At 41.7% G+C, this 20392-nt stretch overlaps 1 protein-coding gene across 1 annotated transcript in view; it reads right to left on the bottom strand.

Annotated features, from left to right (window-relative positions):
- The window catches only part of PRICKLE2 (prickle planar cell polarity protein 2), a 339195-nt gene that overhangs the window by 257277 nt on the left and 61526 nt on the right, over positions 1-20392 (bottom strand). The window lies entirely within an intron of this gene.

Below are 20392 nucleotides of genomic sequence, written 5' to 3'. Positions count from 1 at the left end.
CAACTTTTACTTATCAATATATCATAAGCATTTCCCATATCATAAAAATCTTAGTAAACATCAGTTTTAAAGGATACTATTTCAACAGAGTAATATTCCAGCCCATTGCTAGAATGTTCCATAACCTTACTACTAGATATTTATTTCCAATTTGCATTTATGAAAATAAACATTGTTATAAATACCCAAGTGATACACTTTCTTCTTTTGTTTTTTAAAAAAAATTATTATTTCCTTAGTAAAAACTCCTGGAATTTCACTGAGTCAAAGGGCATGAATATTTTTCAGGCTTTTCATAATATCTTGCCAGAGATTTTGAACCAAAGTGTATTCCCAAGAGCAGTATATGAAAGTGCCTATCACCCAGCACCCTTCAACATTAAGAATTGGAATCTCATAAAAAGGCTTTGTTACTCAATTGGTAAAATGCTAACTCATTTTTGTTTTAATTTCTACTGCTTATTGCAGATGAGCTGAACTTCTAAAATCTCCATTCGCCACATGCATTCAGCTTCTGTGCACTTTCTGTTCATATCATTTGCCCATCTGGAAGGTACTTTAAAAGCGAACAGTCATAATCTGTGAAAAATAGAACAGGGTCTGCCCCTGCCCTTTAATTTTTTTTTTTTTCCTTTACTTCATCTTCTTACTGCTGACCTAACACTAATAAGTGAACATTAATGGCAGAGAATCCATTCCCACCTAGAGAAGAAAGACCTGCTTCTTCCTTCCCAGTGAGGACACAATTACTGCTGGACTGCTTGCTCTCTGCTGTCCTTCCCCTCACCCCTTAGTAGCCAGAGTCCACAGATGCCAGTGGAAGGAAGCTACAAGAGCTCCGAGAGGGACGGAAACTGAATTCCTGCAAGAGGCACCACTAAGAACCACCTCCAATAACAGCTTTCAATTAGAAGAAACATTAGAGATCTGTCAAAACCGATTTCAGCACCCATCACTTCCCCTAATCTGCTTCTCAAGAGGCATGGAAACTGCTGCTGCAAGTTGCTGGCACACACCATGCTGATACGCCCACTGAGCAAGACACCTCAGGAAGCTTCTCATGCAACATGACAGCAACTGAGCACGGAGGAGGTCGCTGGTGTGAGGAGGAAAGGACCACCCTGCAACAGAGCTGGCCATTAATCTTTGGAAACATTTCTGTTTGGGGGAAATTAACTAGGCACAGAGTGAGTACTTGAGTACTTGAGCTCGGCAAAATCACAGAAACGTGGTGTTCCAGAGGCAGTAGAATAAAGAATCCAAAGTTCAACATGCAAGATTAAATTAGAGACCTGCACTAGCATTTATAAAATCCATCTAGCAACACCCCTCAAAACAAACATCTTCACTGTGAATGATAAACAAGAAGGGACTGTTTTTCGCAGCATGGCTGGGATGAACTGGACAAGCTCTGCAACAACTGAATCTAAGCTAATTTGCCTTGAAGGGTCCACTGTTCTCTGGAGTGAAAATCAGCAGGGACTTTGCTTCACTTTGGTGTGAATGTTATTAACAAAAGCCTATTTATCCTATTTGATTTTTTAAATTCATAAACCTAATACCACAAAACATTAATTGAGCTTACCTTACCTTGCAGGCACTGTGTCATAAAGAGACAGGTAAGTACTGGATCAGGGCCACCAATCACCATGCTGCTACAGTCCCTCTGTACCTAGATGTCACCAGCCAATGTGGTGGGCGTTTGGCTGAGACTGAAATGAAACAGAATTTCCCTTGTACCTTCTGCACTTGGATACTTACAGAGCTGACCAAAGATCAGCCTTTAGGAGAAGTAATCAAATCCAGTGATCAAGCTAACTGGTATCGGCAGTCAGGCAGACAGGACTGGATTTAATCCCCAGCTCTGTGCTGACGGGTTGTATGACAACAGGCAAGTTACTTATCCACTCTTCGAGCAAATAAGCTGTTACCAAATGAGTTCAAATCAGACTATCTGAATAGCGTCTGGGACATGGAAAGGATTGAATAAATTATTATTACAACATTTTCTCAATTTTATAATAAACCCTTAATGTCCATCAACAGATGAATGGATAAAGAAGATGTGCTATATATACACAGGGAATACTACTCAGCCATAAAAAAGAATGAAATAATGCCATTGGCAGCAACATGGATGGACATAGAGATTATTATACTAAGGAAAGTAAGTCAGACAGAGAAAGACAAATATTATATGATATCACTTATATGTGGAATCTAATAAAAAAATAGTTCAAATGAACTTATTTACAAAACAGAAACAGACTCACATAGAAAACAAACATATGGTTACCGAAGGGGAAGGGGAGGGAGGGATAAATTAGGTGTATGGGATTAACAGATACACACTACCATATATAAAATAAATTAAACAATAAGGATTTACTGGTATGGCTCAGGGAACTATATTCAATACCTATAATGGAAAAGAATTGGAAAATAAAGAATACAGATATATACGTATACATGTAGAACTGAATCACTTTGCTGTACAGTTGAAATTAACACAATATTGTAAATCAACTACATGTCAATAAGATAAATAAATAAATAAAATAAACACTTATTCAAACTCAAGCTACCCCTTGAAGGTTCAATTGTGAAGATTAAATAAAACTTGTATAATGTTCATCACGGTACCTGGCCAAGAGTAAGTGCTCAATAATGGCAGCTATTACTTTTAATTAATGAAAAGCTTCAGAATTTAAAAAAAACTGTATATAGTATTAACTGCATTTCGTATTCTGTAAAGAGAACTGTATATATATTAAAAAGCTTCCGAATTTAAAAAGAACTGGATATAGAACGGTTCTAATCCTGAATTTACTATCACTCACCCTGCGACTTTATTTCAACTTTCATTTGAGAATCTGGCATTTGTGAGCAAATGCTCAGGACGTCACACAGGTCATTTAAAACTATGGTGTCGGGCTTCCCTGGTGGCGCAGTGGTTGAGAATCTGCCTGCCAATGCAGGGGACACGGGTTCGAGCCCTGGTCTGGGAAGATCCCACATGCCACGGAGCAACTGGGCCCGTGAGCCACAATTACTGAGCCTGCGCGTCTGGAGCCTGTGCTCCACAACAAGAGAGGCCGCGATAGTGAGAGGCCCACGCACCGCGATGAAGAGTGGCCCCCGCTCGCCGCAACTAGAGAAAGCCCTCGCAAAGAAACGAAGACCCAACACAGCCAAAAATAAATAAATAAATTTAAAACAAAAACAAAAACAAAACAAAACAAAACAAAACAACTATGGTGTCAGTTGTTTAAAATAAAGTCAAAACCACATTTTAAAAGAAATAAGAAGGAAAACAAACAACAGAACTGGTAAGGAAACCTACCATATGCTGCGATGGCTACAGCAAAAGTGGCCAGTTCCCAATGAGAAGAGGAGGTTGACACCATTCCATGCATTGCATCAAACCCAGTCTTGGAGAACCATCGTCATGATGGCTCCATGACCTTAAAACCCATCCCAGGAGAAACATTATCATGGTGGTTTCTTAACCCAAGAACTTAACGATACTCATAAGCCTGAAAGCTCTTTTCAGAGGGCAGGGGATACAAATTCTGCCTTGCAATTATTGCCAAATTGTGCTCTGAAATGGCTGCAGTAAAGTTTTGCATAAGGAGTCTGAATTTCAACTCTTTATCCCCAAGACTCTAGGAGGGAGACACTAATATATTGCCATTTTCTAGATGAAAAAAACGAAAGCACAGGGAGGTCATGTAACTTACCTTCCTCATATAAGCGGGAAGTGGTAATACTGTGAAGCAATATTAGGCTGCCTACATGTGTGAAAGCATCTGAATGTGAATGTTTGTGTGCTTTAGGTCAAGTGGAGAGGAGACTGCACAAGTTTCTGTGGTCAACAGGAAGCAGTAAATGCATGGATTCTTTATGTACAAGAAAACAGATACCACACAAGCCACAGGAGCTTCTAGACCAGTGGTTCTCAACCTCTGCTATATACTAGAATCTGTGGAGACCTCTGAAAAATCCCCATGCCCAGGCCACAGTCACACTCTCTGGAGGGAGGTGGGACCCAGGCATCAGTATTTCTTAAAACTCCCTGGGTGATTCCAGTGCGCAGCCAAGTTTCAGAAACACTGAGCATGAAGGTATTATTAACGCATCTGCTATTACATTTGAAACAACCTAAACATCCAATACCCCCCATAATATGTGGGATATTATGCAGGTATTTAAAATGGTAACTGGTAATACTGGAAGCATGTAGAAATCTTGATGATACAACATCAAGTGAAATGGGCCAGGTTGAATTTTGACTCCAGTGGGCAATCAAAAGCAGAATGTTGTCTTTTCTGTGGGTCCTGCATGACCTCAGAGTTCCGATCTCAATTCTCCAGCCCACTATCAATTCTACAAGTCAGTGATAATGCTTTCAAAAAATTATTTCGGTGTTCTTAAAAAAAAAAAAAAAAAAAAAAAAAATCTTTCGGTGTTCTTTTTTAAAAATGAAGTATTTATCAAATTTTCCATGAACTATTATTATAAGTGGGTAAAAATATGCATGTGAATAGACACAGGAAAAGAAAATGGGAATATACATACTACTATGGCATGTCACCATATAACATGACATCTCAGTAAGAGCACTAAAGAGAATATATTTACTAAACTTTAGTCAAGCTCATTAGGCAAATGCATCTGTAATAATTGTTGCAAGCAAATATCATCAACGGAAGCTAAAATTGGCAGGCAAGAGAACAATGACAAACAGAATATGTGCATCTTCTCAAAGTGTCTCCCCATAAGACATGCATTACTTACAAAGGGAAAAATAGTAACTTTACAGTGGAGAAACCTGGCAGACAGTACCTTAAACAAGTGGTCAAAACTAGCATCAACGATACTAAGACATGTTGATATCATGTACTTCCTGATAAGATGCACTGAAAAGAACACAGCATCACTTCAGTGGTCTTCTAGTCAAAAAAAGCATACCTCAATCTAATCATGCAAAAATATCAGACAAACCCAAATTGAGGGATACTCAAATAAATGACCAGTTCCATTCAAATACGTCAAAGTCATGAAATATAAAGACTGAGGAATTGTCACAGATTAGGGCTGTAGACAATAAGAAGACATGGAAACCAAATGCAACGTGAGATCCTGGAAAGGATCCAGGACCAGGAAGCAAGGACATTAGTGGGAAAGCTGGTGAATTTTGAATAAGGTCTGTGGTTGAGTTAATAATATTGTGTCAATGTAAATTTCCTGGTTGTGATGATTGTACAATGATTTTTTTTAAGGTATTAGCCTTAGGGGAAACTGCAAGAGGGGTACACAGGGACTCTTTGTACTAATTCTGCAACTTTCTATAATTTTAGATTATTTCAAAAGAAAAAGCTTTCAAATATTAGTGAAGTTCAGTTGTTTAAAAATAAATATTATTACGAGTGTTAATATTTTCTTCCCTCCCCCATCAACCCCCATGTGTGTATACTTTGGAGATTAAAGAATGGTGTCAAGGAAGGCCGAGGAAGATTATTAAGACCCTTCTGGGTAGAGGAGGTGAGCTGAGGCTTGAACCTGGGCAGTTTAATTCTTACGCCTGCCCTGAGGGGCATATAAAGAAATGCAAGGACCCAGGCAGTGTGTCTGCCCCCAGCGGGAGTTAGGGTAGGTGGGCAACACCTGAACCAGCTTTTGTGACCCCAGGGAGAGCTGCAGCCACCCCCTGCCTCCCCAGGGGACCCTCCAAGACCAGCAGAAATAACTAACCAGAGACTCATGGCCCAATAATGTTCTAACCGCAAGCAAGATGTGATGGAAGTTTGGTGCCAATGATCGTGATAACCATCTCTGAAAATAGAAGACTACCCTCTTCCCAGCATGCATCCCCTTCCTCTTTTTCCTGTATTATCTCTGAGCAAAGCCCGGGGAGTCAGGAGTTGGTTCTTTGGGACATGAGTCCACCTTCTCCCCAGGACCGTCGGCATCCTCAATAAAGCTATCTTTCCTCCTAGTCTCCCCTACCCCCAAAAAAGAAAATGTAAACCTTCAATAACAGAATGACTTCTGGGCAACTAATTATGTGTAGTCAAAACATCCCTGGGTTTTGAGGCAAAGGTATGGACACAAATGCACATGCGTTGGCACCAATACAATATAACTTTGTGATCTTGAGTCAATCACTTACTATCTGTAAAAATGGAGACAAACTTTTTTATTGCACATGATTTTGGGGAGGATAAAGTGAGCAGATGTGCCTGAAAGCATGCAGTAAATAGTAAAGTCCTATTATAAAATGGTTATTAAAATTACCAAGAGTAACAATAGTATCTACCTAGCCAAGATAATTCTGGCGTTTTCACTCCCAAACCACAACCACAGCATCCTAGCATCTAATGGTACTCATCCCATATGGAAGCAAATCTGTCTTGTCTTCTGCCTGAACTTGGAGACTGGGGCCACCAGTCTTCATGTGTGGTCAGTATTAAGCACCATCTGTCCTGAGTTAATATAACTCCTCCTTAGTTTTAACAATGAACACAGGCTGCACTAGTGAAAGCATAAATAGATACAATATGAAGGAAGACTATGCCATTCTGTTTATTACTTCGGAGGGTGGCATTCACCTCCTAGCTGTTTAGGCATCTAAATTGTGTGATAAAATGTCTTTTGAACACTTTTTACAAGCAATTAGATGCAATCAAGTTCTCTTCTTGCTTAATTCTCCTCAGCAAACAAGATACTAAAAAACCAAGAAGAAGCTGGGCTTTGTTTCAAATCTTTTTTTTCCTGCTGCACATATATTCCCTGAAGCCACTCTACCCCTTCCCTCCATAAAAAAGCCCTAACAATTGCTATGCTCATTATCTCTGGTGGAGGTCATTTTTCTTATTGCTCATCAGTGTGAGAATATGAGGTGGATAGGAAGCAATTTGTTGCGGGCATCTGGGTTTTAGCCTCCTCCAGATCCATTCCCACTTCTGGTAATAGCACCTAGGTTTTCTTCTGAGGAACCACCCTTCCCCCACTCTCAGTTTATGAGGCTTGAGTAGGCTAGGCAGCTCCCATCCCAGTACCAAGAAGCCAGGATTGGCCAATCAGTAGAGCCCACTGACTTGGCCAGAGTTCAGAGATGGGCATGTGCCCCACCTCAGTACAAGGAAAGCCGATCATGTGACTCTTGCAGGAAGGACTGGAAAAAGAGAACTCCCTTTCCCTGGGGTACTGTGTTAACAGGATGTACGGCTGGGGCTGCCTGGAGCCCTCCTGCCACCACAAGAACAGGGTTTGCCTGGACAGAAAGGAAAGCAGAGAGAGAGACAGACAGAGTGACCCCCGCTGCAATCATCACACCCCCTCCCCACTTATTAATCAGTTACATGAGCCAATATTCTTCTTTGTATCACTCACTTTAAGTTAGGTTTCTGTTCACTGAAACCCAGAGTGATGTGATTTTGAGAAAGTGGGAAAATAAACACTGAACACTTCCCCTTGTGAACTAAGATGCTGCCAGCATGGGTCCTCAGTTTTTCAGGGGACAGAGATGCTTGCCAAGGATCAGCCACAACAATCTCACCCACCTCCCACTGTAGTCATGGGAGGGATCATTTACAAACCAACTTGCAGGTGTCAAGAGGCATCTGAAACAAGAGAATGGAGATTTTGTGTGTAGGGCTAGCTTGTAGCACACAGAGCCCCTAAATAACCAGTCCAGCCTCATCTTCTACCTTCTATTTCACATGTCTCTGACATTCCAGGCACACAGACCAGCTTTCTCTTCCCTAATTCACAGCCCGCTGCTTCATGCTGCCACACTAACGCACTCCCACTCCTCCTCTTGTAATAGGAAAGAACAAATGTGACCCCATATTGCATCTGTTTCTTTTACTTTAACCTTTGTACTCCACTGCTTTTGCTTCCAGCAAAGAATGCTGCCTATAGCCCGAAATATACAGGGTAGCCCATTTTCAAGGCTCTGACCTTTCAGGGTACAACACTTTTCCATTCATACAGAGATTCAAAGTTGCAGAACAGAGAAGAACATTTGTCTTGCTGGAGGTTTTTATAGGAACATCATGACCTGACCTACACGGTCAGCTGCAAGAACAAATGATTCCTACACCAAGAAGTCTGCAACAATCAACCACACCCGTCCCTCACCTTGCCTTTAAAAATGCTTTGCTGAAACCCTTCGAGGAGTCTGGGGTTTTCTGGGCATGAGCCACGCATCTCCTTGCACTGCCCTGCAGTGAACTTTTCTCTGCTCTAAACTCCGACGTCTCGGTTTGTTTGGCCTCACTCTGCGTTGGGCACATGAGCTTGCATGTGGTAACACTCTAAGACCCAGCTCAGAGACCTGCCTTCCAGGCAGCGACTGTGGCCCTAATCGTGCATTCCCATAGTAAGGACACGTTGCAGTAGTAGGTACAGGGTACCATGTGATTTACACTGATGCACACATGTTTTTAGCCTTCCTCCCTCTACGGACGTAGGTTCTGGCTTCATCAACCTGGTTTTCCATCTCTACCTTATACCCTCCCTGGCCCCCCATCTGAGGCCTGTGGTCTGAAGACAGAAGACGGTTTGCATTATTTCTCCAGGAGACTAATTCAGGTCTTTGTGAAGTTGAATTGGGAGAAAGTGGGGGAAGGAGAAACAAGAGATGTAGGGGAGGTGGCCAGGGCAAGAGTGTTTGTGAGGAATTTCTAAGGCGTCTGGAAGAGAAAGATGGAGGGCAAGTAACAACACATGACGTAAGTGGATGCGTGGGAAAAATAGGTTTTTTAAAGGACTGTTTTCAAGTACCTTTTCACAATGTTTGAGGGAAGCAAGGAAAGAATGGATGCTTTTTAGAAACTACCCTCAGCTGTCAAAGGGTGTTTCTCTGATGACAACACCTCTCCTAAACACATGGGCTCTGCAGGCTCGCACACACACCCTTCACACGTACACATTCACACAGAATTGTGCACAGCCCATTTCAGGTCCATTTCCCTCCTTAGACTGTAAGTTCACCAAGATCCGGGAGCACTTCTTGGACTATTACAACGTAGCTCCTAGAGCTCAGCACAGAGCAGCTCCATACACATTCTTTTTCTGGCCAGTGTTTCACCTGCTCCTTGCCACAAGTCTGTGAGGAGAAGGATGTTATAGACGAGGGAAGGACCGTTCCGTCAAAGAGAATAAGGACCTGGAAAAGGCCAGAGAGCCAGTAAGTAGCAGAGACTACCTGTAACAAGGAAGAAGAAAGCTGACTCCATATTGGATCTATTCCTTTAGCTCTAACCTTTGGGCTCTGTTACCTGTGCTTAGTCACGCTGGCTCAGCACCTTTGTAAAAGAATGTTGCCTACAGCCTAAAATATACATTATAGCCCATTCTCAAGGCTCTGACCTTTAAAGTATAACACTTACCCATTCATATAAAGATAAAAAGTTGCAGAAAAGAAAATAACAATTGTCTTACTGGAGGTTTATAGGAACACTGTGACCACACCTACTTGGACAGCTGCAAGAACAAAGGATTCCGGCACCAAGAAGTTTGCACCAACTAGCCACGCCCCCTCCCTTTTTAGTATAAAGAAAGTCTGAATTCTAACTTAAGATGGTTCTTTGGGACACCAGTCTCGCTTTCCTAATAAAGTCGCTATCCTAATAAAGTTGCCCCAGCAACTTGACTTATTGGCCTGTGGTGCGGTGAGCAGTATAAGCTTGGACTCGGTAAAACATACCTACAGTTCTACATCAACTTTCCAGTAAACCAGATGGTGACCTTCTACAAATATTCTAGAACCCAGAGAGTACTAAATACCAACATGTGGACCACTTCTGAGTCTCCATCCAAGACCTTCTCAGGCACCATATCCAGGCGGTCTTTCACTGGTTAACCAAGGACGTGGCTAACAGCTGTTTTCTTCTTTTCCTTTTCTTCTTTTGGTTTCAGAATAGAACCTTGTACCAATTTTCAACTTGAGGATAGGTTCTCTTTATTTGTTCCTTCCTTCAGGCAGCAAGAGTGCAAGCACATTGAGAGTTCTGACCAACAGGAGCCCCGAAGTCCGACATAATTCCTGGCACACGGTATGTGTTCAGTAAAGCCTGGATCATTCCAGTGTGGACCTAAGTTCCCATGTGTTCTGTGTAAGAAGTCTCCACTCTTCCAAGGGTTTTCCCGAGAAATGACTTTCCTGCCCATTCCCACAAACCATGGCAAAAACGGAAACAGGAGAAAAGAGCCATAGCTTCCCCAGCACAAAGATGGAAAACTGAGTTGTGACACTAGTGGGATGAGAACCAGACCTCCTCTGGGGACTGGCTGTCATTTTCATGTGGTTTCTGGCCAGCCCTTGATAAAAGTCAGAGCTGCACTTGATCACCACTGGTGTGTCTTCTTTCAAAACACACTCTTGGACTGAAGGCCAAAGAAGGGTGGTTGGGTTTCAGAGAGCTTCTGTCTTTGCCCATGATTCAGTTGGGTCCTTCACTGCGCAAGAAGTGGCCAGCGGGCTGGGCTGCCTTTCTCAGACCACCACCCAGAGTCAGGCTTCGAGGCCCGCCTAGCCACCCACAGTGCGCTGGGGCCGACACTCTGTGCACAGAGCAGATCCAGGACCCTAACTCCCCCCCATCCTAATATATGCCATAACAACCAGGCCCAACAGGGGCGGCCCAACATACACATGGTTAACAGTGGCAAACCTGTGAATGGTAGGCCAGAAAATGATTTCTACAGTGAAAGGACTTAAAAAAATGAAAGCAACCAATATATTTCAATTTACCTTATGTGTCAGTCAGGGGTCTCCAGAGAAGCAGAACGAGTAGAGTATCTATGTATCTGTATGTATCTATAGAGAGAGATGTATTTTAAGGAATTGGCTTACACAAATGTAGGGGCTGGCAAGTCTGAAATTCATAGGGCAAGCTGACAATTCAGATGAGGGTCAATATTGCCGTCTTGAGTCTGCAATCTGTAGGGCAGGCCAGGAGCCCGGGCGCTTGGGTGGCTTTCTACGTGGCAGTCTGGACACATACATTTTTCTTTCTCAGTCTTTTCTTAAGGCCTTCAAATGACTGCATAAGGCCCAGGCACATCAGAGAGGACAGTCTGCTTTACTTAAAGTCAAGTGATTGTAAATGTCAATCAGGTCGAAAAAATACCATCAGAGCACCATCTACTCTAGTCTTTGACCAAACAACTAGGCACCAGAGCCTAGCCGAGTTGAAACGATTAAGTAAACCATTACATCTTAATTCAACATGTATAATTGAGTGGCTTTTAATGTTCTCTGGACTATGGGGACCCTTCCCCTTTTTAGGTTTTTGAGGTATATCATAAAATTCATCTGTTTCAGGCATACAAATCAAAGATTTTTAGTAAGTTTATCAAGTTACCATAATCCAGTTTTAGGAGACTTTCATCATTCCAATAAGATCACTCGTATATGGGGGTCCTTTTGAAAATCTGATAACTCTAGCCAGAACAAACATGATCCACAGGTTGTTTATGCCTAGCATCCAAGACTTACCACAGGAAGTATTTTTAATAACAGCTTGCCTATATGCACACTTTGGGATAGAATTCCAGGCATCATATATTCCTGGTAAGCTTAACTTAGGTATGTCCAGGTTGAGGCCCCTCAACTAAATAATCTCCAGTCTGGCACTTTCATTCTCAGTCTAACCACTGCAGCATCTAGACCCCCATGACCTAGAAAAATGGATGCTTCTCACTTATAAAACTGCATCCTCCTTCCAACACATCTCTCTGTCTCTAAATGTGTCTACTGCGCAACCATCCTCCAACCCCGGGCCAGAGGAAACTTCTAAAATGCAAACTGGCCGTGCTTAGAGCCTTTCCAAGGTTCTCCTCATCACATCTGGTATCAAAATCCAGAGGTTGGTCCTAAGATTCTCAATAATTTATACCCAGCCCTCTCTGCTATGGCTCCTGGCTCTTTTTCTGGCTCTGTCTCTGTCTGCTCTGCCTGGTACATCTCACTTTATCAGCCCAAACTGCACATCTTCCCAGCTCTTCATATGGCTAATTCTACGGAAACACCTGACGCTCAGGTGGGGGTTAGGTAGGTGCAGCTTCCCTCCGTCCTAGATATTCAGCACATTTCTATTATGGAACTTACCATGTCATATTATAACACCAAGCTTCCATCCCTCTTTACCCAACTGCATTGCTCCTTGGAAGCTGCAGGCAGCCAGCCAGCCAACTAGCATTTACTAATCCAGGAAGCAGAGAATCAGGTTAAACCCTTAATCACAGCAACTATATTCTTTCCAAGTCTGACTGTCTGTGGCCATGGAATTTTCCTGAAATGTCCTTTGTGGTAAGGAGTAAACACCACTCTAGGAATTATCCTAAAGAAATAACAAGTTCAAAAAGACATGAGTACAAACACATCCAGAGCTATGGTTTGGAATCATGAAAGAAGAACCGCAGCAACCTTATTCTTTCATCTGGAAGGGAGGGACCAGTGAGCGTCCAGTTATAGGGATTTGGTTAAATAAATCATGATACACAGGATGCATAGAAGACTACGCTGTTATTAAAATGATTGTGGATATGTACTGATATGGGAAGTTATTACAATTTGCCACTTTTTCAACAAATACTAACACTTATACAGAGGTACACACATTTGTTATTTTATATAAACAGACATACAAATATACACACATACGAATATGCACACCCACACATAGTCTAGAAAGCAAAAATTTAACAGTGGTTAGTAGACTTATGAGTGGGTAGGTAGCATTATGAGTGATCTACAGGTACATTGTGAAATATCTTTTCTCTTATCCTTGTGTTCTAACTACTTACAGTGAACACGTGATGCTTGTGAAGAGAGTGCACAGTGGTTAAGAGACAGGGCCATGTGCGAGCCTAGACTCAGCTACTTCCTAACTACACGACACTGGTAAATAGAATCTCTTCCAGCATCAATTTCCCCATCGGAAGAAAAGGGACCTGCACCCCCAAATCGTGCCTCTCTCAAAGCACTGTGGTGACGTTTATGTGAGGTGCTCCATCCAGATGCTGGTACAGTCAGCTCTCAAGTAAATCTGCACCTTTTAAACATAAGTAGAGTTAAAGAAAGAAACAAATGTGCAAATCATGTTCTTTTGGAAGATGTCACCAGAACGCACATTCAAAGCATTGCTCTTTCGCATGTGAAGTGTGAGACAGCCCTGTTGGGTTGGATAAATGGGTGGGAATGGGTAGCCAATTGTCAAAACACCCGCCTTCCTGCGTGATTCCAAACAGCACTAAGGTTCTGTTCCAGAGGCTTCTGCAGGTGAGCCTGTGCTCTGACAAGCAGGTAACCCAGAAGCCATCACTGTCCTCACTCCCCCCAAGAAGATTTTGTTTCTCATTAATGTGCCCCAGCAGCTGGATGTCCAGCAGGTCCAAGGCCCTGTGCGGCTTTAGACCACAAGATGCTCATTCCTACCAGCTAGGGAGGGAGACAGGGAGGGGGAGGAATGCTGGAGCGAGGAGAGAACTGAGAGCCCACTACCAGTCTGAAAAAGACAGAAATCAACTGGGTACTTCAAGAATCGATGCTGTCCCTCTGCCCTGTGCCAGCAATGGAGGGGCAAGGAATCTGGTGTAAGGGCCATCACAGTATCTATTTTTTCATGCCAAAATAATGAAACCATATTCATCTTCTCTAATAGATTCTATTCATTTATTTTGATCACCCAAACTATAGTTGGTTTCCTGCAATGGTTATCTCTCTTATCAAAACCATATTTTTGCCGTATTTTCCTCCACAGTATTTATTACAATAAGCAATTAATAATAAATAAATATATATAATTATTAGGTTACTTCTTTACTGCTATCTCCAATGACCCAGGGAAACTAGAAATAGAACATGTATCCAGGGACATGCATATTCCAGGAAGGATGTTCTTTTTCCTTAAATGACCATGGCATTCAAGGCACCAAATTTTTCATTATAATCCTTCCAACTGTTCCCGTGACACATCTACTAACTGGTTGAGAAGGGATAACACTGTCCATCCACTTGTCTTCATTCTGCCAAAGGAGAACTATGGTTTCCTATATCCTGGCATGAAACTAATCCTCTGATGGCTTTTTTTAAATGTGTGTTGCATTAAGTCTCTTATTTTATTTTTTTAATTAATTTTTATTGGAGTATAGTTGATTTACAATGTTGTGTTAGTTTCTGCAGTACAGCAAAGTGAATCAGTTATACATATAGCCACTCTTTTTTAGCTTTCCTTCCCATTTAGGTCACCACAGAGCATTGAGCAGAGTTCCCTGTGATATAGTAGGTTCTCATTAGTTATCTCTGATGGCCTTTAAACCGGTTCTAGTTGCCTGCATCAATAGCTGTTGTCATCCTGTCTGCCTTCTTCCTCATGACAAGTTGGATCGGGGGACAGCTGCGGGAGAGGTAACACTGAAATTCAGAATACAAGGCTTTTAAAATTGTACGGTAGCCTTTCTAGCATAAGACTTACTCTAAAACTTCATGTCCCACTACTTAGGAAACTCTGAATTTGAACTCCAAGTTGTACATTGAAATTCAACAGATATTTAAGGAGTACTGATTATGTGCCAGGCACCGAAAGAGGAGGTGGCCATTTGATCTTGGATAAGGCAGATAAGGAGGCTGCCTTCGTGGAGCTCACATTCTAGTGGGGGTGACAGACAAGAGACAAGGAGACAAATAAATGAACAAAACAATTTCACGGGGAGGCAAGTGCAATGATGGAAAGAAACACAGTGAGATGACAGAGCATCTAAAGCAGAGGAGGAGACATTAAGGAGAGACCTGGAGGTTAACAAGGAGTGACCACGTGAAGGGCTGGGAGAAAGGCAGGCTGGGCAGGGGGACCACCAAGTACAAAGGCTCTGAGGCAGGACCAAAGTTGATGTGTTCAAGAAACAGAGAAGCGGCCAGTGTGGCAATTAAATTCAATTAGACCAGATATCAGAGATCATTCCAGATGGACCCAAAGAGTCAAATTCTCCACTGCCTCCGAAAATGAGGGAAAACAACAACAATAACACCAGTAATGGCAGGTGAGTTCAGTCTGTGCCAAGCACCATGCGAAGCACTGCACTGTGTCATCTGACCCACAAAAATCCTGCGAGGTAGCTGTTATCGTGCCCATTTTTCAGATGAAGCAACCTAAACCTGGAAGGGTTAATAACTTGTAACTTTCACATAGCTACTGAGTGGTGGTAGAGCTGGGATTAGAACCCAGACAGTCTGAGTCCCGGGTCCTCCTCTCCCCCCATGAGCTCCACCCTAAACGATGCCTTCTCCTTGGACACACACAGAGGCTAGCTTAGGTCTCACAGTAACAGTAACTTGCCTTCACTCATCCATAATCTGGGCAAAAATCAAAACATTTTAGATCAACAAGGCAAAAAGACAAAAGCCATTAGTTCTGATTTTTCTAGCAGCTCTGTGCAAGATTCTGCTCGCCACCCACGTACTCCTTTATTAAGCTATAATAAGCCTCGGATGAACACTGTTGCCATAGGTGAAGCTTACTTTAACATATGGTTGATCCAACCAAAGAAAAACGTGAAAAATGCATTTTAAAAATCCCAATTTACTTGCACAATGGTTTTGTTAAAAAAAACACTGATCGTGCTTCTGGTCTGCTGATGCATTCCACATGTTGGGGTATGGAAACATGTCTAAGGGTCATTTGCTGAACTGACAACAATGGCACTCAGCCCCCACGGAATTTTGCTTTCAGTGTTTGGTTTGATGCAATTTGCAAAAACATAAAGAGGTAACCTGTGGTTTTGTCAACTTGGTTAAGGGCGATGTGTTTCTAACTTGAAAGCTAGCTGGGATGTTTCAAGCGGGAGGACGCAGCTACTCAAATACCCTCAAATTGCAGGCTTTTTTCCTCACTCTTAGAGCAGGGGTACTCTTCTAGTAAAGCTTCTCTGCTGGGACAGGCAAAGCAGCAGGGGCAGAGACAAAGTAACAAGGAAGTGATCCAGTTGGGGCGGTGAGGGATGGGGAGGACTCAGAGCTTCCTCGTGGCTATGACTGAAATTGACCAGCAATGAACACCTGCTTAATGAGCGCTTGGTTTGTGTCAGGCAGTGTCAAGTGGTGGGTGCTCTCTGATGACATGGACGTGTGGGCCTCGTGGGCACTTAGGCTCCCTCTGTTCTAGTCCAAAGATGAAGTGTTTCCCTTGACTAGTCTAGTCCAAGGACATCCATCAGCCACGATTCCCAAACGCTGGCCGTATGCATTCCGCTGTGAGGATATCTGCCTATTTCCAGCCCACAACCAACCACCACTGCAATTTTTACTTTTATGTACACACCATTTATTCTATTTAATATTGTTTAAGCTTATTAATTTATTTTAGTAAGTTTACTCTAACAGGAAACTTTGTATTTCCATAGGAAAACCAATACACATTGCTGGAAATGTAAGCTAATCATTTCTTTAAAAACATACTGAAATGTCCAGAATAGGCAAACCTGTAGTGATAGGAAATACTTAGATTAGTGGTTGCCAGGGACTGGAGTGAAGGGGAATTGGGGGGATCATGGCGAAGGGGTATGGGGTTTCCTTTTGAAGTAATAAAAGTATCTGAAAATTGACTGTGATGTTGGATGCCCAACTCTGTGAATATACTGAAAGCCACTGAATTATACACTTTATTTTTATTTATTTATCTATTCTTTATTTTTTGGCTGTATTGGGTCGTAGTTGCGGTGCGTGGGCTTCTCTCTAGTTGCAGTGTGAGGGTTTTCTCTCTCTAATTGCGGTGCACGGGCTTCTCTCTAGTTGTGGTGCTCAGGGCTCTCTCGTTGAGGTGTGAGAGCTCAGTAGTTGTGGCGCGTGGGCTTAGTTGCCCAGCGGCATGTGGGATCTTAGTTCCCTCACCAGGGATCGAACCCACGTCCCCTGCACTGGAAGGCAGGTTCTTTACCACTGGACCACCAGGGACGTCCCCTGATTTATACACTTTAAATGGGTGAATTGTGAGGGATGTAAACTATTTCTCAGTAAAGATGTTTTTTTAAAAAGTCAATATAATGCCCTCACTTTAAAAAAGAAGTAAAAGGAAAGCGATATGTTATCTAAAAAAATAAATAAATGTCAAACAAGGTTATGAAATTCTACTTAACCCTGTAGTCTCCCTGCTGACAGCCCTGAGGACCTACATTTTCTGTTAAAAAGGGAAACACAAAAGTGAATTCACTTTTACCCCACTAGGAGGGCTATTAAAAAAGAGTGACAATAATAAGTGTTGACAAGGATGTGGATAAACGGGAATCCTGCTACACTGCTGGTGAGACTGTAAGATAGTGCAGCCGCTTTGGAAAACAGTTTGGTGCTTCCTTAAAATGTTAAGCAATCTTAGGATCCTAGGTGAAATTCTCCTCCTTGGTATATACCCAAGGGAATTGATAACATTTGTCCACACAAAGACTTACATACAAATGTTCATAGCAGCATTATTCATTATAGCCAAAAAGGATAAACAACCACTTTTTTTGGTCCATCAAACACTAAATGAATAAATAAAATGTGTTATATCCATGCAATGCAGTATTATTCAATCATAAAAAGGAATGGAGTACTCATTCATGCTACAACATGAAGAATCTTAAAAAGATCATGCTAAAGTAAAAGAAGTCAGACACAAAAGGCCACATATTGTATGATTCCATTTGTATGATTCCATTTATATGAAATGACAGGGATAGGCAAATCCATAGCAACAAAAAGTAGATTAATGGTTGTCTAGAGCTAGGGGAGGTGAGGGGGGAAGGAGAAGGGAAATGATTGCTAATGTATATGAAGTTTCTTTGGGATTGCTGAAAACATTCTAAAATTGATTGTGGTGATGTTTCCACAACTCTGTGAATATGCTAAAAAATACTGAATTATATAATTTAAATTGCTGAATTGTACATTATGTGAATTGTATCACTGAAAGGAAACCATCCACAAAACAAAAAGACAACCTACTGAATGGGAGAAAATATCTGCAAATGATATGACTGATAAGAAATTAATATCCAACATATATAAACAGCTCATACAACTCAACATCAAAAAAAAACAAACAATCTGATTTAAAAAATGGGCAGAAGAACTCAAAAGACATTTTTCCAAACAGGAAATGCAGATGGCCAACAGGCATATGAAAAGATGCCCAACATTCCTAGTAATCAGGGAAATGCAAATCAAAACCACAATGAGATATCACCTCACACCTGTCAGAATGGCTATCATCAAAAAGAACACAAATAACAAATGTTGGCAAGGATGTGGAGAAAAGGGAACCCTACTACACTGTAGGTGGAATGTAAATTGGTACAGCCACTCTCAAAAAACTAAAAATACAACTATCACATGACCCAGCAATTCCACTCCTGAGTATATTTCCGGAAAAAAAAAACAAAAACCCACTAATTCAAAAAGATACATGAAAAAAAAAAAAAAAAAAGATACATGCACCTCAATGTTCATAGCGGCATTATTTTCAATTGCCAAGATATGGAAGCAACCTAAGTGTCCATCAACAGATGAATGGATAAAGAAGATGTGGTATATATACACAATAGAATAGTACTCAGCCATATAAGTGAATGAAATTTTGCCATTTGCAGAAACATGGATGGACTTGGAGGGCATTATGCTAAGTGAAATAAGTCAAACAGAGTAAGACAAATACTGTATGGTATCTTTTATATGTGGAATCTAAAAAATACAACAATCTAGTGAATATAACAAAACAAGAGGCAGACTCACAGATATAGAGAAACTAGTGGTTACCAGTGGGGATGGGGGAGAGGCAATTTAGGGGTGGGGAAGCTGGCGTCACAAACTACTGGGTGTAAGACAGGCTCAAGGATGTACTGCACAACACGGGGAAGAGCCAATATTTTCTAATGACTCTAAATGGAAAGCAACCTTTAAAAGTTGTACTAAAAATAAAAAATAAAATAAAATGAAAAAAATTTAAATTCCATTGCCCCCCCGCAAAAAAGTAAATTCACACTGTGATTCAACAGTAATATCCACAAACCATCTAAAACATCTTGCTTGTCACCAACACCAAGGAACACAAACATTATATTAGGCCTGCAAGGGTTGGAATTTTGGTTGAGAAATTGCAATGAGTTACAAACTAGAATTTCTTAGAACAAATAAAGTCTTTAGCTTTTCTCACCAGAGTCAAGGGTGTAATTCATCTCCCTAAAGCTCAGTTTCCCCATAAGAGGAAAACATAAGTCTTAAGGTCATATATATATTTTTATACAAGCTTATCATTTGTACATTCCTTCAACCAATATTTATGGTGCCTCTATTATGGGCCAGGCACTGTACTAGACCATGAGTACAATACTGAGGTGAAATACTCAGAGCTGGTCCCTGTCCTTATGAAGTTGATGTTCTACAGAGGAAAATTCCCTATAGATATAGCGGATTATAACACTTTATAAAAGGATGACAGAGTATTAAGTGCTATGAAGAAAAATACATCAGGTTAATGGGATGGAGGGCAAGTGACAGATGGCGGGGAGGGGTGCTGTTTAATAGAGGATTCTCAGAGGAGTCCTTTCTGAGAAAGTTGAGTCTCAACAGAGCCCTAGATGTATTAAGGGGACAAGCCATGCAAGGCCCTGGTGGGGAGCAGGCTGGGGGATTTGGTGTATTCAAGGATTCAGAAGAAGGGTGGTGGCTAGAGCAGAGTAAGCACCAAGGAGAAAGGCCAGTGAGAAGGGCATTTGGGGCCTAAATGCTCATAATGTCTTGGATTTTACTTTCCGTGTGAAGGGAAGCCATGAGAAGGTTCTGAGGAGGGAAGGAGTTAGGATTTTAGAAGGCCCCCTGCCTGCAGTGTGAATGCATTGTAAGAGGTAAGAATGAAATCTGGGAGCCCAGGAAGAAGCCTCTGGCAGCAAGGCAGTGAAAGTTGGTAGCAAAGGGGACAGCCAGAGAGGCGAAAGAGAGATGGGTTTTGAAGGTAGAGCTGATCAAAACTTGCCAATAGTTTGATGGCGTGTATGAGAAAAAGGAACAAACAAGGAAGATTTCTAGGTTTCTGGCCTAAACAAGGAAACAGTTGTCAGATATAATTGTTTAGAACAGGGTCTGGCACTGAGAAAGTACTCAAAAAATATTAACCTCATCAATCTCGTTATAACCAACATCATTATTACAACTTCCATCATCCCCACCACCATGATCATTATAACTACTACCATCACTACCATCACCACCATCAAGAGCAGGGGGTACATGGCAGGAAGAGCAGAGGAGACCACACAAGAACAAGCACAGGTCAAAGAAACCTGCATCCAAATCAAGACACCCTTTTCTGGACACAGGAAACATTTACCTGTCCTGGGATGTTACCCA

This window comes from Balaenoptera acutorostrata, chromosome 10 (assembly GCF_949987535.1).
Source record: "Balaenoptera acutorostrata chromosome 10, mBalAcu1.1, whole genome shotgun sequence".
In the NCBI taxonomy this organism is placed as follows: domain Eukaryota; kingdom Metazoa; phylum Chordata; class Mammalia; order Artiodactyla; family Balaenopteridae; genus Balaenoptera; species Balaenoptera acutorostrata.
Note: the sequence above shows the minus strand (reverse complement) of the source record. Positions and strands in the feature narration are given on the sequence as shown.